Below are 23,970 nucleotides of genomic sequence, written 5' to 3'. Positions count from 1 at the left end.
GTTAGGCGCCTCCGAGGGGAAGTGGCTCTTTCCGCAGTAATAGTCCGACTGTTCGCGCGGCGGCCCAGCCTCTGCCTCAGCTACTACCTCATCAATCCACACAGCAGCCATGGTAAACAGCCTCGCACCTTCCAAACAGAGGCCCGCGCCACGCTATTGACACAGCGTGCTCGCGATGCACCCACACAGAGGCCGGCCGACTCACAGGACAGATTGAGCTTCATTTACAGAAGGTAATTGCACTGGAGCAAAGTGGTTCACTTTTGTGATGAGGTTCTTTTTTCTTTTCAACTTTGCTAAAACTTCATCCGGGTTTGTCTGCTTGCCAGATGAAACTTCTTGGACGGGTCCTGATAATAAGTTGGACGAAACACAAACATGCCTCCATAAAGCAGACGATGGTCGCTGACACAGACCGCCTATTTACACTCTTCTGTTTTTTTGTGTACGCATAGTTATAAAGTAATGTGATACAGCTGAAATGGTTTGATTACAGTGAGGTCCATAAGTAATTGGACAGTAACACTTTTTGTCATTTTGCCTCTCTACATCATCACAATGGAGCTAAAGTGAAACAATCAAGTTGTGCCTGTAGCAAAAGTTGCTAAATCAAAAGGTTCATCAATGACATTTAATTAAAAATTCAATCAATTAATATTTACCGCCGTTTTTATACACAATGCCTCAATTTTCAGAAGAAATAAGAAAGTCCACTGTAGACCCTGAGAACCATTGGTGCAGTTGCTTTTCTCCAGATTCCGCAGTGTGAAGTGGCTGGTACCCATTTCTGTGCTTGTTATAACCCCAGTTCCAATGAAGTTGGGATGTTGTATAAAATGTAAATTAAAAACAGAATACAATGATTTGCAAATCCTCTTTACCCTATACTCAATTGAATACACCACAAAGACAAGATATTTAATGTTCAAACTGATAAACTAAATATTTGCTCATTTTGAAATGGATGCCTGCATCACATTTTTAAAAAGTTGGGACAGTGGCAACAAAAGACTGGGAAAGTTGATGAATGCTCAAAGAACACCTAAATGGAAACAGGTGCGTGTCATGCTTGGGCATCAAAGGAGCATTCCCGAAAGGCTCAGCTGTTCGCAAGCAAAGATGGGGTGAGGATCACCACTTTGTGAACAACTGCATGAAAAAAATTAGTCCAACAATTTAAGAACAATGTTTCTCAATGTTCAATTCCAGGGAGTTTAGGGATTCCATCATCTACAGGCCATAATATAATCAGAAGATGCAGAGAATCTGGATAACTTTCTACACGTAAGTGACAAGGCCGAAAGCTGACACTGCATGCCCATGACCTTCGATCCCTCAGGCGGCACTGCATTAAAAACCCAACATTATTGTGTAAAGGATCTTACCACATGGGCTCAGGAACACTTCAGAAAACCGTTGTCAGTTAACACAGTTTGTTGCTACTTCTACAAGTGCAAGTTAAAACTCTACCATGCAAAGCAAAAGCCATACAACAACATCCAGAAACGTCGCCACCTTCTCTGGGCCCGACCTCATTTGAAAAGGACAGACGCAAAGTGAAAAAGTGTGCTGTGGTCCGATGAGTCCACATTTCAGATTGTTTTTGGAAATCATGGACATCGTGTCCTCCAGACAAAAGAGGAAAAAGGCCATCCAGATTGTTACCAGCGCAAAGTTCAAAAGCCGGCATCTGTGATGGTATGGGGGTGTGTTAGTGCCCATGACATTGGCAACTTACACATCTGTGATAGTGCCATCAATGCTGAATGGTACATCCAGGTTTTGGAGCAATACATGCTGCCATCCAAGCAACGTCTTTATCAGGGACGTCCCTTCTTATTTCAGCAAGACAATGTCAAGCCACATTCTGCACGTGTTACAACAGCCTGGCTTCATAGTAAAAGAGTGCTGGTACTAGACTGGCCTGCCTGCAGTCCAGACCTGTCGCCGATTGAAAATGTGTGGCGCAATATGAAGCGCAAAATACAACAATGGAGACCCCGGACTGTTGAACAACTGAAGTCGTAAATCAAGCAAGAATGGGAAAGAATTCCACCTACAAAGCTCAGTTCCCAAACGCTTATTGAGTGTTGTTAGAAGGAAAGGTGATGTAACACAGCGGTAAATACGAGGGCTGTCAATAAAGTAACGGTCCTTTTTATTTTTTTCAAAAACTATATGGATTTCATTCATATGTTTTTACGTCAGACATGCTTGAACCCTCGTGCGCATGCGTGAGTTTTTCCACGCCTGTCGGTGACGTCATTCGCCTGTGAGCACTCCTTGTGGGAGGAGTCGTCCAGCCCCTCGTTGGAATTCCTTTGTCTGAGAAGTTGCTGAGAGACTGGCGCGTTGTTTGATCAAACTTTTTTCTAAACCTGTGAGACACATCGAAGTGGACACGGTTCGAAAAATTAAGCTGGTTTTCAGTGAAAATTTTAACGGCTGATGAGAGATTTTGAGGTGATTCTGTCGCTTTAAGGACTTCCCACAGTGCGAGACGTCGCACAGCGCTCTCAGCCGCCGTCGTCAGCCTGTTCAAGCTGAAAACCTCCACATTTCAGGTTCTATTGATCCAGGACGTCGTGAGAGAACAGAGAAGTTTCAGAAGAAGTCGGCACAGGAAAAACACCTCTGTTGAAAGCCTTAAGGACAAGTTGTTCTCATATACTCACTCCACTGAAAGCCATCAAAAGCCGCCTGGATTTTACAAATGGTTATCAACACGGAGGTGTTTTTCCTGTGCCGCCACACCGCGTCGGGACCCGTCCGCACGTCTTTCATTAAAAAAAATCTCCTTTAACAGTGGAATATCCGGATAAAATGCTGAAACCGACTTCTTCTGAAACTTCTCTGTTCTCTCACGACGTCCTGGATCAATAGAGCCTGAAATGTGGAGGTTTTCAGCTTGAACAGGCTGACGACGGCGGCTGAGAGCGCTGAGCGACGTCTCGCACCGTGGGAAGTCCTTAAAGCGACAGAATCACCTCAAAATCTCTCATCAGCCGTTAAAATTTTCACTGAAAACCAGCTTAATTTTTCGAACCGTGTCCACTTCGATGTGTCTCACAGGTTTAGAAAAAATTTTGATCAAACAACGCGCCAGTCTCTCAGCAACTTCTCAGACAAAGGAATTCCGACAAGGGGCTGGACGACTCCTCCCACAAGGAGTGCTCACAGGCGAATGACGTCACCGACAGGCGTGGAAAAACTCACGCATGCGCACGAGGGTTCAAGCATGTCTGACGTAAAAACATATGAATGAAATCCATATAGTTTTTGAAAAAAATAAAAAGGACCCTTACTTTATTGACAGCCCTCGTATACCACTGTCCCAGCTTTTTTGTTGCAGGCATCCATTTCAAAATGAGCAAATATTTGCACAAAACAATAAAGTTTATGAGTTTGAACATTAAATATCCTGTCTTTGTGGTGTATTCAGTTGAATACATCATTGTATTCTGTTTTTACTTACCTTTTTCACAACGCCCCAACTTCATTGGAATTGTGGTTGTATAAGTATTTATACAGTTCTTACATTCACCTATAAATGAATGTAAGAACTGTTTTGAATATAAGTTATCGCTTATACAGACAGATTTCTTTAGACAAGTCAGGGGATGGATACATGAACATTTCCAAGTCACTGAATATGTCTTAGACTTCATTTAAATCAATCATTAAGAAATATAGACAGTGTAGTACTGTATTATTAAACTGACAGGATCACAGTCATGAGAAAATCCACCAAAACACCCACAACTGTTACCTGTTATACATTTCTATGATTACAAAAATTATGCATAGTGCAGCTTTTGTCTGTTGCACCACAAGTCACAGAATCATGATGGAGTGGCACAGACAAAATCAAAAGTTACATCTCAGTTAAGATTTGCCAGAAGACTGTTGACCCCCCAAAATGCGAATCTGCTGCAATTCATGAATTTTCCGCAAACCATTAATGAAAATTTACACAAACCATGAATATCTGTGAACCGTTAAAAATTTTGTAGCAAACCATGAATAAAATATCCCACAAAACATGTATGCAGGTCTCACAAAACATACGTCACAAAACTTGATTATATTCATGATATATTTTCTTTCAGTTTAACCCTCTGGGGACGGAGGAATTTGTTGGACAGTTCCCTCACCTGACATAAATGTTTTATTATTGTTGTTAACAGCTCTCCCTATATCCCACAATCAAGTTTTATTTCTCTTTTTTTCAGGACAACCTGTGCTTTCAGAATACATATGCCATAGCAGTGTTTATAAGTGTAATAAAGGTTTACAATCAAAAATAGGCAAGGAAAAAATAAAGCGAAAAATAATTTTACACACACATTTATTCAAAACACACAGCAAACTACAATAAACAACTGTTTTGACACTTTATAAAGGTTATGTGAGGTCTTGTGTAAAAGACTGTACAACAAAAAGGTTCAAACAATAATCACAAATGCACATTTTGAACAATATATACAAAATGGTCTATGCATTTTGTTGTCCATTGATATGGTAAACAGTGCTTTACGCCGAGAAAGCAACAGAGTTATGCAGTAACATTCACATGCAAACTAATGGAGCAATCCTGGTAGTTACACACTCTTTGTTTGAGCACGTGAGATTGTCATCAGAGGCTCTCCGTCTGCTTCACTGATCACTGTGCGTAATGGCGCAAGGCGCATGGAGACCAACAGTATGTACTCATTGGAGCACCCAGGGGGCTATTCAAATGAGCCAACTAGTAACATATCACTCCTGAAAACTATCTTTGGCTTTTCACGTGAGGTAAATCTGCTCTACGATTGGATTTTGGAAAACCATGTGATGGTGAACCAATTCCGATTGGACACTCACATTGTGCACGTCATCACACAGCTTATATAAGGAGTACAAAGATGACTGATGGCTGGCTCGAACGTCCGCGGACTTAACTTTTCAGCAAAAAAAAACAAGTAAGTTTCTATCTCATATCATTAAAAAGTTATTTATAATTTAGTAAAGCTTGGTCTTAGCCGTCGTATACGACGGCGTCGGCCCCAGAGGTTTAAGTAGTTTACGGATTTCAATTTGCAGATCAATTACTTCAAGAAAGTGGCAAGTGGAGAGTTTGAGTGGTGTGCTACACATGTGAAACAATAACGCAGGTGTCCGAAGGCAAACTCAGGGAGGACAGAAACCTGCTGTGGAGCAGAAGTTTAAAGCTCACCTGATCTTGATTTTTAGTATGAATACAGACCGTGAAAGTGGGGCCTCACAATCCTTATGACTTTTTGGGTTTTAAGCACGAGGTGTCAGAAAAGTGACCACAGGGATAACTGGCTTGTGGCCGCCAAGCATTCATAGCAGCATCACTTTCAGATCCTTCGATGTTGACTCTTCCTATCCTCATGAAGCAGAATTCACCAAACGTTGGATTGTTCTCCCATGGTGCACCCACCCACCACGCGCATGAGACATAGGGTGGCGTGGAGCGCTGTGGTGCAATAAAAGTGAGAGGTGCGACTTACCTTTTGCGAGACCTGCGTTTACATTTTGGGAGATATCTTTTCAGTGTTCACATTTTGAAGTTCACAGTTTGTGTATAATTCATGATTTGCAGCTGATTCATATTTTGGGGGTTAACAAGGCACATGTAAGACTGGAGCATAGACTTGAAGGGTTTGTTTGTTGCATGAAAATCCTTCTCTGTTCCACTCAACCATGAAGCTGTACAAGTGGTGATACAACAGAGAAAAGGTTCACTCAGCAGTTTCTCCAAACAACCACAGAAGCCTTCAGCATTGTGCCTGGAGGTCTTTGTTCACTAGTGTCCTTTTTGCACCTTGCCTCAGATTTTTAGAACTTCTGATTCCAGGCAGATTTACCCTACAGTAGGGTTGAGCCGGATACTCGTTTCAGATGAGTATCCGGTACGGATAAAGCATTTTTGACAAGTACAAGCGTGATCCGAATAAAACTCATCAATATCTGTGCTTGTGCTGAAGGAAAATTCTCATTGGCTAACTGACTGTCTTCACGCTCTGTGATTGGCCAGTCACACACCCCTACACCATCCCTCCCTACACAGACATGTCTCACTGCAGCTTCTCACACACACACACACACACACACACACACACACACACACACACACACACACACACACACACACACACACACACACACACACACACACACACACACACACACACCGATTCTCTCTCTCTGTGCTTGGCTGGATTCTGCCTCATGTTGCTCCGTCAGTACTCTAAGTTTTCTTCAGCTCGCCTCTTTTTCGGTTTGTCTATTTAAAGTTACTTGGTGAACTTGTTTCGTATCATACACGGTGCTTTTGACAAGACAGAGCTGAAAACGGCTCGTGTCACGTCTGTCACTGACTCCACCCCGGTCAGTTTTATTTATTTATTTATTTGTTTTAACTGTTTGCTCTTCGTTTTGTTAGTGATATAAAGTCAGTTGGAAAACTTTGCTCCTACTGAACGCGGTGCTTTTGAGAAGAATAAAGTGAACAAGGCTGACATATTATTTCCCTGTTTGCCATCACTGGATGTTTGCATGAATCACCAAGTTCACACAGGTCCTTAAAAAATAAACAGTCTTACAGACCACTTACACACATACACACATGTAGCTGAATACACAAAGTAGCCTATATTAATATTTTTATTGTATATGGCTGCATGCAGTATCTGACACTTTCTCACTGCAGTTCAAAAAAATTAATTGGTCAGTCAAACATCTCTCTGTCCCTCAGTCACACACACATGCACACACAGACACACAGACAGTCATGCATGCACAGACACAGACATACACACACTTAATCAATATTGTTTAACTTTGTGTGGAAAAAAATACCAAGAACGTTAGGTAGTAAAAATAAATAAATAATTGAAAAAAAATCACAGTTTGATCATAAAAATAAAAAAAAAGAAAGTTGTGTTGAGTATGACAACTCTTGTTCATGCATACTTAGTAGTTCATAATTTCCTCCAACATTGAATCTCAGTTCTGAGGCTGTTCTGTTATTCATTCATACAAAAGAATATTCATGTTCTGAGTTCATAAAAAAACTTGTTCTGTAAATAGTTATCTTACTTTTATGATCAAAAACATTGATTTGAATCTCAATTTTGAGACTTCTGTAAATAGTTTTCAAATAAACAATAAATATGGCAACTTCTGGTCAATCCATATCAATTTCAGACTTAAAATAATGAACTGATTTAAGCCCCAGCCATTTTGGGTTAAACCACGCCCACTTCCGGATTAGGCTCCGCCCACTACGAGTACAGATGCAGATACAGATAGTGGTGTACTCGCTCATCCCTCCCCTACAATACCACAACACTACTACTATGATGATGACTACTACGACAACTACTACTATTAATAATAATAATAATAATAATAATAATAATAATAATATAGCAGGAGTGGTGGCCAAGTGGTTAATGCGCTTGGTTTCAGTTCAGAAGGTTCTGGGTTCAAATCCCACCCCTGCCACATTTCTCCATGTAATGTGGAGTTGCGTCAGGAAGGGCATCCGGCGTAAAACCTGTGCCAATTCAACAAGCAGATCCACCTTGGATTTGCTTCGGCAGCAGCCAAAGGGACTTACCTATAATAATAATAATAATAATAATAATATGTTGTGGGCTGTGTGTGAAAATGGAGGGACTCTGTGATTTTTTTTTATGTTGGTTGATGCAATATTTTTGTTAAGCCCCGTGAATTAAATCTCATATTCTGCACTACAAGCACATCTTGATTGTTTTGTTTCAGCTCCATTGTAGTGGTGCACAAAGGCAAAAACAAAAAAATATATATTGTATCACTGTACCCAACTGGGTACAACTGTACATCACACCACAGAACATCCCCTGGTGGACCAATATACTAAACTAAAGGAGCATAAACATAAAAGGTATCACTATAGACATCTGCTTGAAAAAAGTCTCCAGATGTGCCTTTTGAAAAATATTTTTGTCCTTTTTCACCAAGCTTGCTTGCTGATAAGCATGTGTGTGTTTTGTTGCAGCAGATCAGGCTCTGCTAACAGAAACCAGAAATGTGTTTAAGATGCTCCTCGTGGTGATGGTGAAAAACATGAATCCAGCACAGAGCCCATCTGCTCAAAAAAGGATCAAATCAGAGACATTCTCTTTGGTTCTGATCACTTCTGCCTCTTAAAACCTGCACTTGCAGATTACACCACACAGATGACTGGCTGGCACCACAGCTTTCTCAAGCCAGAGGAACAGTCCACTGAAGTGTGGTTGACTGCTTCTTCAAATGTATGGAGTGAGAGAAATCAGTGGGCTCTTTGAAATGTTTCTTAAAGGACATGGACTTTTCTGTATTCTGGGGTACTGTAAGTTGAGATACTGGGTGAGTTTGTTTTAAATTTTGCTTCTTGAAGCTATGTTGAAACAGTTATTGCAATCATCAACTGGCAGGCAAACTGAACAATAATAAGGTACTTTGACAAAAATTTATCACTTATGTCATTTTTTTTAATGCAAAAATGCCAAAAGTTAACTGATTTCCATCTTGCGGAGTGAAAAACACAATGCATTTCTGCAACAATTTTCAGCTAAGAGCACACTTTACAGTGATGTTGTTCATTCACCTGTTCAAACACACTGATGTCACCAGTCACCATGCAAAGTCCTCAGCTGCACGCCGGGAGCAATTTAGGGATTAAGGACTTTGCTCAATGTGGAAACAAGGTTGAAAGAAGTGCTGTTCTTCCCTTATAGTCAAAACCCAGCGAGCAAACACTGCCTAAATGTAGCATTAAAGTAACAGTGACCCATCACAGTGCTGTAGGACAGGGTTCTAAATGAAAAGTCATAGTAAAGTCATAGTAAAATGTATGAAAAGTAATGCACAAAAATAAAACCATGAATCCAGCAGCAAGCAGCCAGTGATGATGTCACCAAAACAAACAAACAAAAATCCAGGAAATTCATGTGATGCTTATTATTATTTTAACCTTAACCAAAATGCTGATGCATACGAGGTCTGTTAGAAAAGTATCAGACCTTTTTATTTCTTTTCAAAAACCTGATGGATTTGAATCACGTGTGCTTGCATGAGCCAACCTTGAACCTTTGTGCACATGCGTGAATTTTTTCACGCCTGTCGATTGCGTCATTTGCTTGTAAGCAGCCTTTGTTTGAGGATGGGTGCAGTCTCTCGTCGTTTTTTCTTTGCAAGGAAATGGAACAACTGGAGCAGTGCGACTGCATCAAATTTTGCCAGAAACTGGGCAACAGCCAGGTGGAAACCATTCGGATTATTCAGACGGCTTTCAGTGACGATGCTATGGGCATCACACAGATTAAGGAGCGGTACAACCAGTTTAAAGACGGCCACACAACGGTGAAGAGTGAGCCGTGCTCTGGTCGGCCATCAACAGGCTGAAATGACCGGATCATTCCAAAGTGAACGCTGTGGTGATGTGGGACCGTCGTGTGACTATCCGAGAAATTGTGGAAGAGGTGGACATCAGCACTTTTTTGGCACATTCCACTGTGACAGAAGATTTTGCCATGAAAAGAGTTGCAGCGAAATTCATGCCGATGCCTTCGGCACGAAGCTGATGGCACAGCAAAAGTGCCTCCGTGTTGAAGTCTCACAGGACATGTTGTGACATGCCCACCTCTTCCACAATTTCTCGGATAGTCACACGACTGAAAAGCCACCGAAAGCCGTCTGAATCTTCCGAATGGTGGATGATGATCAAAGGCTACAATAAATTACAGTTAGTGTATACATGGTAGAGTCATGTTGAACTAGACTATAAATAGATTTGCACACATATTATTTAATTTATGATTACATGCATATATTTGTTTTTGGTTTTGTACACTCTCCATCAATGAAGAGGCTTTAAACAGTGAATGCTGCAATGGACACATTATTTATCAGATGCAACTAAACTGTGACTTCTGAGCAATGTTGCAAGTATGTTCTGTGTTAACAGGGAATAAGTCAAGATAAGTGCCAGATATGTGCAAGATATGGACAGCAAAGATGTGCCACTATCATTGCTCAACTATGTCAAGGAAAATATGGTCAGAAAAACTCCCTTTTTTGGAGTATCTCAAGAACAAAGAAGCGTAGATAGATGATCTAAAGCATATATTGATTGCTTATTTATGCTGATTATTTGATTGTTGAATTTTGCAGATATGTTGTGGCAACCCCGAGCAAAAAAATAAATAAATAAAAAAAAACAGAGAAAAACAAAGAACTTACTTTGTTTCGTGTCTTCACATATTGTCTGCCTGTACGTTCTTGTCATTGTCTTCTTTTTTGTGTCGTGATATTAAAATAACAAAAAATGCTCAGACGACTCCTAAATGAGACTGTATCTCAATTTAGTGCAGATGTACAGTTTTTCAAAAGAATTAAATAAAGAAATAAATGTCAGTGATGCAAGATGCAGCAATTTCCATCCACTACATCAGATTCTAATGCACTGATATTGAATGATTAAATAGAATTTAATAAATTCAGATCAGCATGTTTGCATTTGCTGGAAAATCTCAGACCATGCTGTAGCATCACAGTATTTTACTTTTGTTTCTTTATTTTTTGTTTTACTCAACTAAAATGTAGCCAAAGTTTTTGAAAAACAATCTGTGACAAAATTTTTTGGGATTTAATAGGCAAAAAAAATAAATACATAAAAAAAACAGATGGAGACACTTTATCAGCAATTGGTGACAGCAGTTATACTTAAAATGTGAAGTTTGGACAAGTGGTTTTGCTTGTTTTTATCCAGTGGTAACACATTAAACCCTCTTCTCAGCAATAACCACAATTAATTATGAACACACACACACTTATGTAATAACACACACCATTATTAAAATTAGAACTGTAAAACACAACTCTAAGTGTACTCTGTCCGAATGCTCACTTCAGTAGGCAGGTACTGTGCGCGTGTCACAAAATCACTCGTAACATGTTTTTTTCTCTGAAGAATGACACACAATAGACACATGTGGAGCATCAACATTTATATTTCTACAAAGTCTATCTCCAAGCATTCCACTGTGCCATGTTTGTCAAGACCTTGGGATCATCTCCAACCATCAGAGTGGTTTTCCTGTGTTTACATTTGTGATTCACACTTATTCCTTCAGTAATACACTACACACTTTTGTTGCCAGATATTTTAAACTGAATCAGTGGTAATGGGGTTATTTAAGAAATGAGCTCTGGGCTAAATGAGAATACCAGGCTGCCACATAAAAAGAAAAAAACTCTATTGGCCCTTATACTGAAACTATATAACCAACTAAAAATGGTTTAAATTCAAAGTATATTTACAACATTCTTAAGAAAGGGTTTCTTTAAATTCAAGAAACAGCTGCAAAATTCAACAGGAATTACCATTTCTTTTGTTAAACATCTAAATGAGTCATTGTGGTTCTTCATACTTCGTACCACAAATGTTTTAACATTTTGTTGTGTTCAGTCCGACAGAAATAAATATTATCTCTGTAGGCCTGCAGAAAGTGTGGAGAAATTTTCAAGCATAATTTGTTGATTTACACTCATTTAATAAAAGTTATTACAACTCAGATTTTGATACTTAAAATACAGGGCGGGGGGGTGTTTTTTTCTAGGGATTGGCACCATTAAATATAGTGTTGAGATGTCTCATAGGGTGATTCTTTAACTACGGGCACTATTGGCCTTGTAAATGTAATTTCCACCACACCATTGCCTTACAATATAAAGGGCCTTGGGGTAACTGTATGTTGTGATTTGGTGCTATATACATGTGCTCTGATGTCACTGTTTATCTCCATAGAAACTACCCAAACAATCTTTCATACAAACTGTTTAAAGGGACATTACAGTGTTGTGGTGGAAATTACGGCAATAGTGTGGGACAACTACATTTTGTTTAAAAAAATCACAACAGTTGTATGACATTGAATATCCCAATTATGTTTTGATTATTTTACTGATATTTTATTCAGAGATATTTTAAAACATTAGAAAAAACGTTTTTTTACCATTCATTTTTATCATTGAAGATCAAAAGTCTGGGTGTGGGACAAGCACAAAACGCCAATATTTGCATATAATGATGCTGAAAAAAGGTGAAAAAGTCATCATAGACTACTAGAACAAATTTCTTAAAACACTTTCATTGTAAAGATAACTATAAAAATGTGAAATTTCCCCTTTTTTCTGTTTTTCATACAATATGATCAAAGGACATAATAAGTGCCCGTAGTCTAAGAATCACCCCATACTTTTTTTCATGATGATCTGTGTATTTATTTCAGAGAAACCGATAAAAAAAAAATCTTTAAATCGTTCCAGCTTGCAATGATAAAGAAGGTGGGAGGAGGGATCCTGGATCCACCCCTGAATTGGATCTGCTCTAAAGGTCTATGTTTACTTCCTTGTCCCATACCTGACCATTCCACCAAGTTTCAAAATTTCTGTTTTGTAGGTTTTGTATAATCTACTAAGGATGATTATGCAAAAACTACAAAATCAAGTGTTTCCTCTTATGAACAATCAAAAACAATGCCATATTTTTCAGAATACAAATCACAGTTGTTGTTTTTTTTTAAATAGTATGGGAGACCCTGTGATGCTTATAAACTGAAAAAACATGTTTTCATGATTAACAATAGCAATAGATTTCTGACATCTGCCATGGGTTGACAAGGACTCAAAATAAAAGATATGTGATTCACATTGTGACCTGGACTTTACCTGGATCCAGATTCCACAACACAATGCAATATTTGCATACTGATCCAGAATGGTCCGACTGATCAAGATGTTGCAATCTGATATTTAATTCACAAGCTGAAATAAAATAGTATCTTCCTGATCTCGGTTTTACATCGTGATCCGTGAAGTAGTTTTCACATAATCCTTAAAAGTCTACAAAGTGAAATCCTGATCGAGACCACCTCCAAAATGTAAAGGAGTCTTCCAAGGCCATTTACCTAACACCAATGTGTGGTGAAAAGTTGGTGGAGATGATAAAAAAAAAAAAAGTATTTATACAAGGTTTTCCCAAGACTCAAGCACTATGCCTGCATCAAAATTAACATATCCAGCTGTTAAGCTCTGACTTAACGCATCACGTGATAACTCTGTTTCCGTGTCCAAAGACCTGCAAGTTTACAATTAAAGTTATGTCTGTATGATCCTTTTAAGGATCTACAATTTAAGGGCCCTGTCCCACTGGCGTTTCAGAGGATTTGCGCATGGATTGCACACAAAATTGGCTCATATTCACTTAACATCCGCAATATCTGTGAAACCCGCACATGTCTGCAATTATCCGCAGAGGCACGTTTTTCCATTGCCAGGATTTTTGAGCTGCACAAAATTTTGGCTGCGGATGACATCCTCCTTACATACTCCATACATACTCAATACATATACAAACATACTCAATCTATGCGCTGTATATTCTCCATCATCTGCTGATATCCACAACTGACAGGAATTTGCGGCTTGGCAGCAGACTGGGACAGTGTGTAAAATTAATATTTTGCGTGCCCATCATGTCCACATCATGAACTAAAATAAGCTGTAGCAACTGCATACAGACTGGCCACAAATAAAGCCTTTTTATTACGTCTGCTTTGCATATGATTTGCGGCAGATGCAAATCAGATGCGCTGTGTTCACAGCTGGATGCCGTTCTTTGTTCTACCGGCTGCCACGCGCTCTGCACTGGATGCTGCATATATAAAATAATTATTTCGTGGCAGATTAATCATTTTATTCTGCAAACTGGCTGTTGAAAATGGCTCTAATCACCTCCTGAATCACAGGAAGCTGCAGCTGCAGCTTTCTGCAGCTAACAAGCTGCAGAAAGCATTTTGAGCCATCTAAAATTATTTGACTTGTTTACCTTGTCAAGGCTTGATAAAAAAGTTGTGTGTTTTTTCTTTCTTGTCTGCAGCTGTTACAGTATTTATTCCTATGTTTATAACAGATTTACCTTGTTATAATTGTTCAGACGAGCTGCGCTCTGATGCAATCCGCTGACGTCACCACTCACCCTGTTCACTGCTTGTTTACTCCAGTCAGCTTGTCCAAGTCCAGCAAATGCTCCAGAGCCTGTATTGTTGGTGTGAATAGTGATGCTGACGGCCCGAGTGCGCTTCTTTTATGACCGCAATGCAGATGCCATGGACGCGCAACACATGCACAATGCATTCACAATACACCTGTAATACCGCCATGATATTCGCAGTGCGTCGGATCCATTTCCTCACTACATGCGTTATATAACCGTGATTGTTCATCATATATTCACTATACATTATTATTATATCCGTAATTCATAACGGGACATTTGTCATCTTTGGCCAGTTTTGTTGCGGACAACAACAAATGCCCGTAATTTGTGTACTCAATTCATGAGCAATTAATCCTCTCCCCAGTGGGACAAAGCCCTAAGTTTAGTTTGTGTTTACAGTGTGCGCAAACCTCCGGCCCTCCCTTCTCCGCCTCCGCCTCCCTTAACCCTCTGGGGCCGACGCCGTCGTATACAATGGCTGAGACCAAGCTTTACTAAATTATAAATAACTTTTTAATGATATGAGATAGAAACTTACTTTTTTTTTGCTGGAAAGGTAACTCCGCGTACTTTCAAGCCAGCCATTGGCCATCTTTGTACTCCTCATAGAAGCTGTGTGATGATGTGCACAATGTGAGTGTCCAATCGGAATTGGTTCACCGTCACATGGTTTTCCAAAATCCAGTCATAGGGCAGATTCACTTCACGTGAAAAGCCAAAGATCGTTTTCAGGAGTGATATGTTACTAATTGGCCCGTCTGAATAGCCCCCTGGGTGCTCCAATGAGTACATAATATTGGGTTCCAAATGCGACCTGTGCCATTACACACAGCGATCACTGAAAGCAGACGGAGAGCCTCTGATGACAATCTCACGTGCTCAAACAAAGAGTGTGTAACTATCAGGATTGCTCCACTAGTTTGCATGTGAATGTTACTGGATAACTCTGTTGCTTTTACCATGAAGACAAAAATATGCACAGACCATTTTGTATATATTTATATTTATTGTTTGAACCTTTTTGTTGTACAGTCTTTCACACAAGACCCCAAATTACCTTTATAACGTGTCAAAACAGTTGTTTATTATAGTTTGCTGTGTGTTTTGAATAAATGTGTGTGGAAAATTATTTTTCACTTTACTTTTTCCTTCCTTATTTTTGATTGTAAACCTTTATTATACTTATAAAACACAACAAAAGCATATATATATATAATTATATATATATATATATATATATATATATATATATATATATATATATATATATATATATATATTATGAAAGCACAGGTTGTCTTGAAAAAAATAGATAAAACTTGATTGTGGGATGCAGGGAAAGCTGTTAACAGCAATAATAAAACATTTATGCCAGGCGAGTGAACTGTCCAAAAAATGCACTTGGACCCCAGATGGTTAACCGCATGTGTTTCTAAAGTAAGAACACTTAATCAAACTTTTTTCTTTTACTTTATATATTTTTTATTATGCACAGGTAAAATATACATGTCTGTTTGTTAATAAAAAAAATAGGTTTTCATAGTTTAGAGTGATTTGGGGATGTTTTACAAGGCTGGAACGGATTAAAATTATTTTAGTTATTTTCAGTGGGGGAAATATGTTTGTTTGAAATATGAGCAGATTGGCTTACGAGCTTGGTCACGGAACAAATTAAACTCGTAAATCAAGGTTGCACTGTACTGCTAAAATGTAATTTTTTTATGCTTTTCATCACGTTAATAACAAACAAATATTACCAATGATCCATGTCTGCTACGTTTAACCTGCGTGGAATTTAATAAATGCAACCCGAATACATACATGTCTGTTTGTTAATAAAAAAAATAGGTTTTCATAGTTTAGAGTGATTTGGGGATGTTTTACAAGGCTGGAACGGATTAAAATTATTTTAGTTATTTTCAGTGGGGGAAATATGTTTGTTTGAAATATGAGCAGATTGGCTTACGAGCTTGGTCATGGAACAAATTAAACTCGTAAATCAAGGTTGCACTGTACTGCTAAAATGTAATTTTTTTATGCTTTTCATCACGTTAATAACAAACAAATATTACCAATGATCCGTGTCTGCTACGTTTAACCTGCGTGGAATTTAATAAATGCAACCCGAATACATACATGTCTGTTTGTTAATAAAAAAAATAGGTTTTCATAGTTTAGAGTGATTTGGGGATGTTTTACAAGGCTGGAACGGATTAAAATTATTTTAGTTATTTTCAGTGGGGGAAATATGTTTGTTTGAAATATGAGCAGATTGGCTTACGAGCTTGGTCACGGAACAAATTAAACTCGTAAATCAAGGTTGCACTGTACTGCTAAAATGTAATTTTTTTATGCTTTTCATCACGTTAATAAGAAACAAATATTACCAATGATCCGTGTCTGCTACGTTTAACCTGCGTGGAATTTAATAAATGCAACCCGAATTTTAGACATCTTATATATATTACTCTGGAACAAAGCGGACAAACAGTGTTGTAAAGAACAATAAACAGGATGTTAAAGTGCAAACTACACTTTCCCTCCGAACAACATGAACAGGAAGCGATCACAGCTCACAGCAACTCTCAGTGAAAATAACGGAGAAAAGACCTGAGCTTCTGGCATTTTTACATAAAACAAACGCAATAACAACATCTAAAAACCCAGTTAATATATCCAGGAGAGTTTTAGGCACAATATACAAAGAGTTTTATGTTGTGATGTTAATGCTGTTGTCCGTGTGCAACGGTTTAAGTGCAGCCTGATCAAAGCGTCTCAGTGCAGTTCTCAATGTTAATGACAGCGTGTCTTTTTGGTTGGACCCGGAAGTTGAAAATCACATGATGCGTTACATCACACTTAACAACTGAATTTATTACTTTAAAGATGAGTCACCATGACACAAAATCACATTTATTTCAATTTAACCATGTGGGTCATGGATCAGCTACAAGCCATTACACCACTGGGCACAGTTCCAGTAATCTGCTAACCGCTAATTAGCGAAGCTAACATTTTCATTAGCAGATTAGCTTTTCAGCTAACTTTGAAAACCACCAGTGGACCAATTAGCTTCTACTAACTTTGAGTTAGCTCACTTTTTTTGCTGTTAAAGTGAGTAATTGTAATGGTCAAAAACATTTGTAAACCCTAAAATCACACGTTAGTTCCTATTTATGAACACAGAGAACTAGCTAACACGACCATTTAGGCATAAAAACACATGCAATACACAAGTTTGTGTGCCAAATATCACAATTATTTGGGAACTACTTTTTGCACAGGAATTCATCAAGCACATCAGCTGCGGGCGCATGCTAACACAGAATATACGAAAACTGTATAGTTGTTCAGCCAAAATGAGAACATCCACTTTTAGCTTGCCATAAGATAAACCAGTGGCGCACGTGAGCGTATGAGTGCTGGTAAGACGACAAGTTACACTGTGGACAAAAATGGTATGAAAGCAGCTCAAAAGTCAGTATTTTTTTATTTATTTTTTGTGCATTTGTCTTGTGTTTGTGAATACAATACAGGCGATTTGATGTAGTATGATAGTAGTAGTAGTAGTAGTAGTATGACTACTATGACTGCCTCTACTGGTGGCTGGCTCTCACTGCGGTATTGTATCACTTCCTGTTCCGGAGCACAGCGGTGTTCCTGTTGGGACCAGGAAGCAGAGATGTAGTCTTACACACCTCTCTGCAGCTTCTCTCCCCCTGCCATCCCCTCATTACGCCATCCCCATAGAGATAACCACCAAAAATCTATTTAAGCATAAAAATTCAAAAAGAAAAAATAATATAGCACCTTCAACTGCACCACAGACTAAAACAGTTAAATGTGGTCTATTAAACATCAGGTCTCTCTCTTCTAAGTCCCTGTTAGTAAATGATATAATAATTTATCAACATATTGATTTATTCTGCCTTACAAAAACCTGGTTACACCAACTTTCAACTTTTCTTGTATAGCGCCAAATCACAACAAACAGTTGCCCCAAGGTGCTCCACATTGCAAGGCAAGGCCATACAATAATTATGAAACACAGTCTACGTCTAAAGCAACATAACCAAGGGATGGTCCAGGGTCACCCGATCCAGCCCTAACTATAAGCCTTAGCGAAAAGGAAAGTTTTAAGTCTAATCTTAAAAGTAGAGAGGGTATCTGTCTCCCTGATCTGAATTGGGAGCTGGTTCCACAGGAGAGGAGCCTGAAAGCTGAAGGCTCTGCCTCCCATTCTACTCTTACAAACCCTAGGAACTACAAGTAAGCCCGCAGTCTGAGAGCGAAGCGCTCTAATGGGGTAATATGGTACTACGAGGTCCCTAAGATAAGATGGGACCTGATTATTCAAAACCTTATAAGTAAGAAGAAGAATTTTAAATTCTATTCTAGCATTAACAGGAAGCCAATGAAGGGAGGCCAACACGGGTGAGATATGCTCTCTCCTGCTAGTCCCCGTCAGTACTCTAGCTGCAGCATTCTGAACCAACTGAAGGCTTTTTAGGGAACTTTTAGGACAACCTGATAATAATGAATTACAATAGTCCAGCCTAGAGGAAATAAATGCATGAATTAGTTTTTCAGCATCACTCTGAGACAAGACCTTTCTGATTTTAGAGATATTGCGTAAATGCAAAAAGGCAGTCCTACATATTTGTTTAATATGCGCTTTGAATGACATATCCTGATCAAAAATAACTCCAAGATTTCTCACAGTATTACTAGAGATCAGGGAAATGCCATCCAGAGTAACGATCTGGTTAGACACCATGCTTCTAAGATTTGTGGGGCCAAGTACAATAACTTCAGTTTTATCTGAGTTTAAAAGCAGGAAATTAGAGGTCATCCATGTCTTAATGTCTGTAAGACAATCCTGCAGTTTAGCTAATTGGTGCGTATCCTCTGGCTTCATGGATAGATAAAGCTGGGTATCATCTGCGTAACAATGAAAATTTAAGCAATACCGTCTAATAATACTGCCCAAGGGAAGCATGTATAAAGTGAATAAAATTGGTCCTAGCACAGAACCTTGTGGAACTCCATAATTAACTTTAGTCTGTGAAGAAGATTCCCCATTTACATGAACAAACTGTAATCTATTAGACAAATATGATTCAAACCACCGCAGCGCAATGCCTTTAATACCTATGACATGCTCTAATCTCTGTAATAAAATTTTATGGTCAACAGTATCAAAAGCAGCACTGAGGTCCAACAGAACAAGCACAGAGATAAGTCCACTGTCCGAAGCCATAAGAAGATCATTTGTAACCTTCACTAATGCTGTTTCTGTACTATGATGAATTCTAAAACCTGACTGAAACTCTTCAAATAGACCATTCCTCTGCAGGTGATCAGTTAGCTGTTTTACAACTACCCTCTCAAGAATCTTTGAGAGAAAAGGAAGGTTGGAGATTGGCCTATAATTAGCTAAGATAGCTGGGTCAAGTGATGGCTTTTTAAGTAATGGTTTAATTACTGCCACCTTAAAGGCCTGTGGTACATAACCAACTAACAAAGATAGATTGATCATATTTAAGATTGAAGCATTAAATAATGGTAGGACTTCCTTGAGCAGCCTGGCAGGAATGGGGTCTAATAAGCATGTTGATGGTTTGGATGAAGTAACTAATGAAAATAACTCAGACAGAACAATCGGAGAGAAAGAGTCTAACCAAATACCGGCATCACTGAAAGCAGCCAAAGATAACGATACATATTTGGGATGGTTATGAGTAATTTTTTCTCTAATAGTCAAAATTTTGTTAGCAAAGAAAGTCATGAAGTCATTACTAGTTAAAGTTAATGGAATACTCAGCTCAATAGAGCTCTGACTTTTTGTCAGCCTGGCTACAGTGCTGAAAAGAAACCTGGGGTTGTTCTTATTTTCTTCAATTAGTGATGAGTAGAAAGATGTCCTAGCTTCACGAAGGGCTTTCTTATAGAGCAACAAACTCTTTTTCCAGGCTAAGTGAAGATCTTCTAAATTAGTGAGACGCCATTTCCTCTCCAACTTACGGGTTATCAGCTTTAAGCTACGAGTTTGTGAGTTATACCACGGAGTCAGACACTTCTGATTTAAAGCTCTCTTTTTCAGAGGAGCTACAGCATCCAAAGTTGTCTTCAATGAGGATGTAAAACTATTGACAAGATACTCTAACTCCCTTACAGAGTTTAGGTAGCTACTCTGCTCTGTGTTGGTATATGACATTAGAGAACATAAAGAAGGAATCATATCCTTAAACCTAGTTACAGCGCTTTCTGAAAGACTTCTAGTGTAATGAAACTTATTCCCCACTGCAGGGTAGTCCATCAGGGTAAATGTAAATGTTATTAAAAAATGATCAGACAAAAGGGAGTTTTCAGGGAATACTGTTAAGTCTTCTATTTCCATACCATAAGTCAGAACAAGATCTAAAATATGATTAAAGTGGTGGGTGGACTCATTTACTTTTTGAGCAAAGCCGATAGAGTCTAATAATAGATTAAATGCAGTGTTGAGGCTGTCATTCTCAGCATCTGTGTGGATGTTAAAATATGAATATGATTGTTTAAATGAGTCAACACCCCCGAGTCGCACTAAAAGTCAGAACGCTCGTAGCACGGGCCGAGGGGGAGGATTAGCAGCAATCTTCCACTCCAGCTTATTAATTAATCAAAAACCCAGACAGAGCTTTAATTCATTTGAAAGCTTGACTCTTAGTCTTGTCCATCCAAATTGGAAGTCCAAAAAACCAGTTTTATTTGTTATCTATCGTCCACCTGGTCGTTACTGTGAGTTTCTCTGTGAATTTTCGGACCTTTTGTCTGACTTAGTGCTTAGCTCAGATAAGATAATTATAGTGGGCGATTTTAACATCCACACAGATGCTGAGAATAACAGCCTCAACACTGCATTTAATCTATTGTTAGACTTGACTGGCTTTGCTGAAAATGTAAATGAGTCCACCCACCACTTTAATCATACCTTAGATCTTGTTCTGACTTATGGTATGGAAACTGAAGACTTAACAGTATTCACTGAAAACCCCCTTCTGTCTGATCATTTCTTAATAACATTTACTTAACATTAACATTTAATTACATTTACTCTGATGGACTACCCAGCAGTGGGGAATAAGTTTCATTACAGTAGAAGTCTTTCAGAAAGCACTGTAACTAGGTTACATATGATTCCTTCTTTATGTTCTCTAATGCCATATACCAACACAGGGCAGAGTAGCTACCTAAACTCTGTGAGTGAGATAGATTATCTCGTCAGTAGTTTTATATACTCATTGAGGACAACTTTGGATGCTGTAGCTCCTCTGAAAAAGAGAGCCTTAAATCAGAAGTGCCTGACTCCGTGGTATAACTCACAAACTTGCATCTTAAAGCAGATAACCCGTACGTTGGAGAGGAAATGGCATCTCACTAATTTAGAAGATCTTCACTTAGCCTGGAAAAAGAGTCTGTTGCTCTATAAAAAAGCCCTCCCTAAAGCTAGGACATCTTACTACTCATCACTAATTGAAGAAAATAAGAACAACCCCAGGTTTCTTTTCAGCACTGTAGCCAGGCTGACAAAGATTCAGAGCTCTACTGAGCCGAGTATTCCTTTAACTTTAACTAGTAATGACTTCATGACTTTCTTTGCTAATAAAATTTTAACTATTAGAGAAAAAATTACTCATAACCATCCTAAAGACATATCGTTGTGTTTGGCTGCTTTCAGTGATGCCGGTATTTGGTTAGACTCTTTCTCTACGATTGTTCTGTCTTTGTTATTTTCATTAGTTACTTCCTCCAAACCATCAACATGTCTATTAGACCCCATTCCTACCAGGCTGCTCAAGGAAGCCCTACCATTAATTAATGCTTCGATCTTAAATATGATCAATCTATCTTTATTAGTTGGCTATGTACCACAGGCTTTTAAGGTGGCAGTAATTAAACCATTACTTAAAAAGCCATCACTTGACCCAGCTATCTTAGCCAATTATAGGCCAATCTCCAACCTTCCTTTTCTCTCAAAAATTCTTGAAAGGGTAGTTGTAAAACAGCTAACTGATCATCTGCAGAGGAATGATCTATTTGAAGAGTTTCAGTCAGGTTTCAGAATTCATCATAGTACAGAAACAGCATTAGTGAAGGTTACAAATGATCTTCTTATGGCTTCAGACAGTGGACTCATCTCTGTACTTGTTCTGTTAGACCTAAGTGCTGCTTTTGATACTGTTGACCATAAAATTTTATTACAGAGATTAGAGCATGCCATAGGTATTAAAGGCACTGCGCTGCGGTGGTTTGAATCATATTTATCTAATAGATTACTATTTGTTCATGTAAATGGGGAATCTTCTTCACAGACTAAGGTTAATTATGGAGTTCCACAAGGTTCTGTGCTAGGACCGATTTTATTCACTTTATACATGCTTCCCTTAGGCAGTATTATTAGATAGCATTGCTTAAATTTTCATTGTTACGCAGATGATACCCAGCTTTATCTATCCATGAAGCCAGAGGACAAACACCAATTAACTAAACTGCAGGATTGTCTTACAGACATAAAGACATGGATGACCTCTAATTTCCTACTTTTAAACTCAGACAAAACTGAAGTTATTGTACTTGGCCCCACAAATCTTAGAAACATGGTGTCTAACCAGATCCTTACTCTGGATGACATTACCCTGACCTCTAATAATACTGTGAGAAATCTTGGAGTCATTTTTGATCAGGATATGTCATTCAATGTGCATATTAAACAAATATGTAGGACTGCTTTTTTGCATTTGTGCAATATCTCTAAAATTAGAAAGGTCTTGTCTCAGAGTGATGCTGAAAAACTAATTCATGCATTTATTTCCTCTAGGCTGGACTATTGTAATTCATTATTATCAGGTTGTCCTAAAAGTTCCCTGAAAAGCCTTCAGTTAATTCAAAATGCTACAGCTAGAGTACTGACAGGGACTAGGAGAGCATATCTCACCCATATTGGCCTCTCTTCATTGGCTTCCTGTTAATTCTAGAATAGAATTTAAAATTCATCTTCTTACTTATAAGGTTTTGAATAATCAGGTCCCATCTTATCTTAGGGACCTCATAGTACCATATCACCCCAATAGAGTGCTTCGCTCTCAGACTGCAGGCTTACTTGTAGTTCCTAGGGTTTGTAAGAGTAGAATGGGAGGCAGAGCCTTCAGCTTTCAGGCTCCTCTCCTGTGGAACCAGCTCCCAATTCGGATCAGGGAGACAGACACCCTCTCTACTTTTAAGATTAGGCTTAAAACTTTCCTTTTTGCTAAAGCTTATAGTTAGAGCTGGATCAGGTGACCCTGAACCATCCCTTAGTTATGCTGCTATAGACTTAGACTGCTGGGGGGTTCATATGATGCACTGAGTGTTTCTTTCTGTTTTTGCTCTGTATGCACCACTCTGCATTTAATCATTAGTGATTGATCTCTGCTCCCCTCCACAGCATGTCTTTTTCCTGGTTCTCTCCCTCAGCCCCAACCAGTCCCAGCAGAAGACTGCCCCTCCCTGAGCCTGGTTCTGTTGAAGGTTTCTTCCTGTTAAAAGGGAGTTTTTCCTTCCCACTGTTGCCAAGTGCTTGCTCACAGGGGGTCGTTTTGACCGTTGGGGTTTTTCCGTAATTATTGTATGGCTTTGCCTTACAATATAAAGCGCCTTGGGGCAACTGTTTGTTGTGATTTGGTGCTATATAAATAAAATTGATTTGATTTGATTTAGATCCAGAAGAAAACTGCCATTACCGAAAAATCGTTTTTATACAATAACTTTTGAACTAATAAAGATATAAAAGTGATTTCAACTTCTAGTGGTATGTTTTCATGGTCAAGGATGTCAAATATAAAGGAAAGAAAAGT

At 38.7% G+C, this 23,970-nt stretch overlaps 1 protein-coding gene across 1 annotated transcript in view; it reads right to left on the bottom strand.

Annotated features, from left to right (window-relative positions):
• Positions 1-23,970, bottom strand: part of LOC117517666 (seizure protein 6 homolog) — a 480,354-nt gene that overhangs the window by 421,138 nt on the left and 35,246 nt on the right. The gene's annotated exons all lie outside the window — the stretch shown is intronic.

This window comes from Thalassophryne amazonica, chromosome 9 (assembly GCF_902500255.1).
Source record: "Thalassophryne amazonica chromosome 9, fThaAma1.1, whole genome shotgun sequence".
NCBI classification, from domain to species: domain Eukaryota; kingdom Metazoa; phylum Chordata; class Actinopteri; order Batrachoidiformes; family Batrachoididae; genus Thalassophryne; species Thalassophryne amazonica.
The sequence above is the reverse complement of the archived record's forward strand: the minus strand, read 5'-3'. Positions and strand labels throughout refer to the sequence as shown.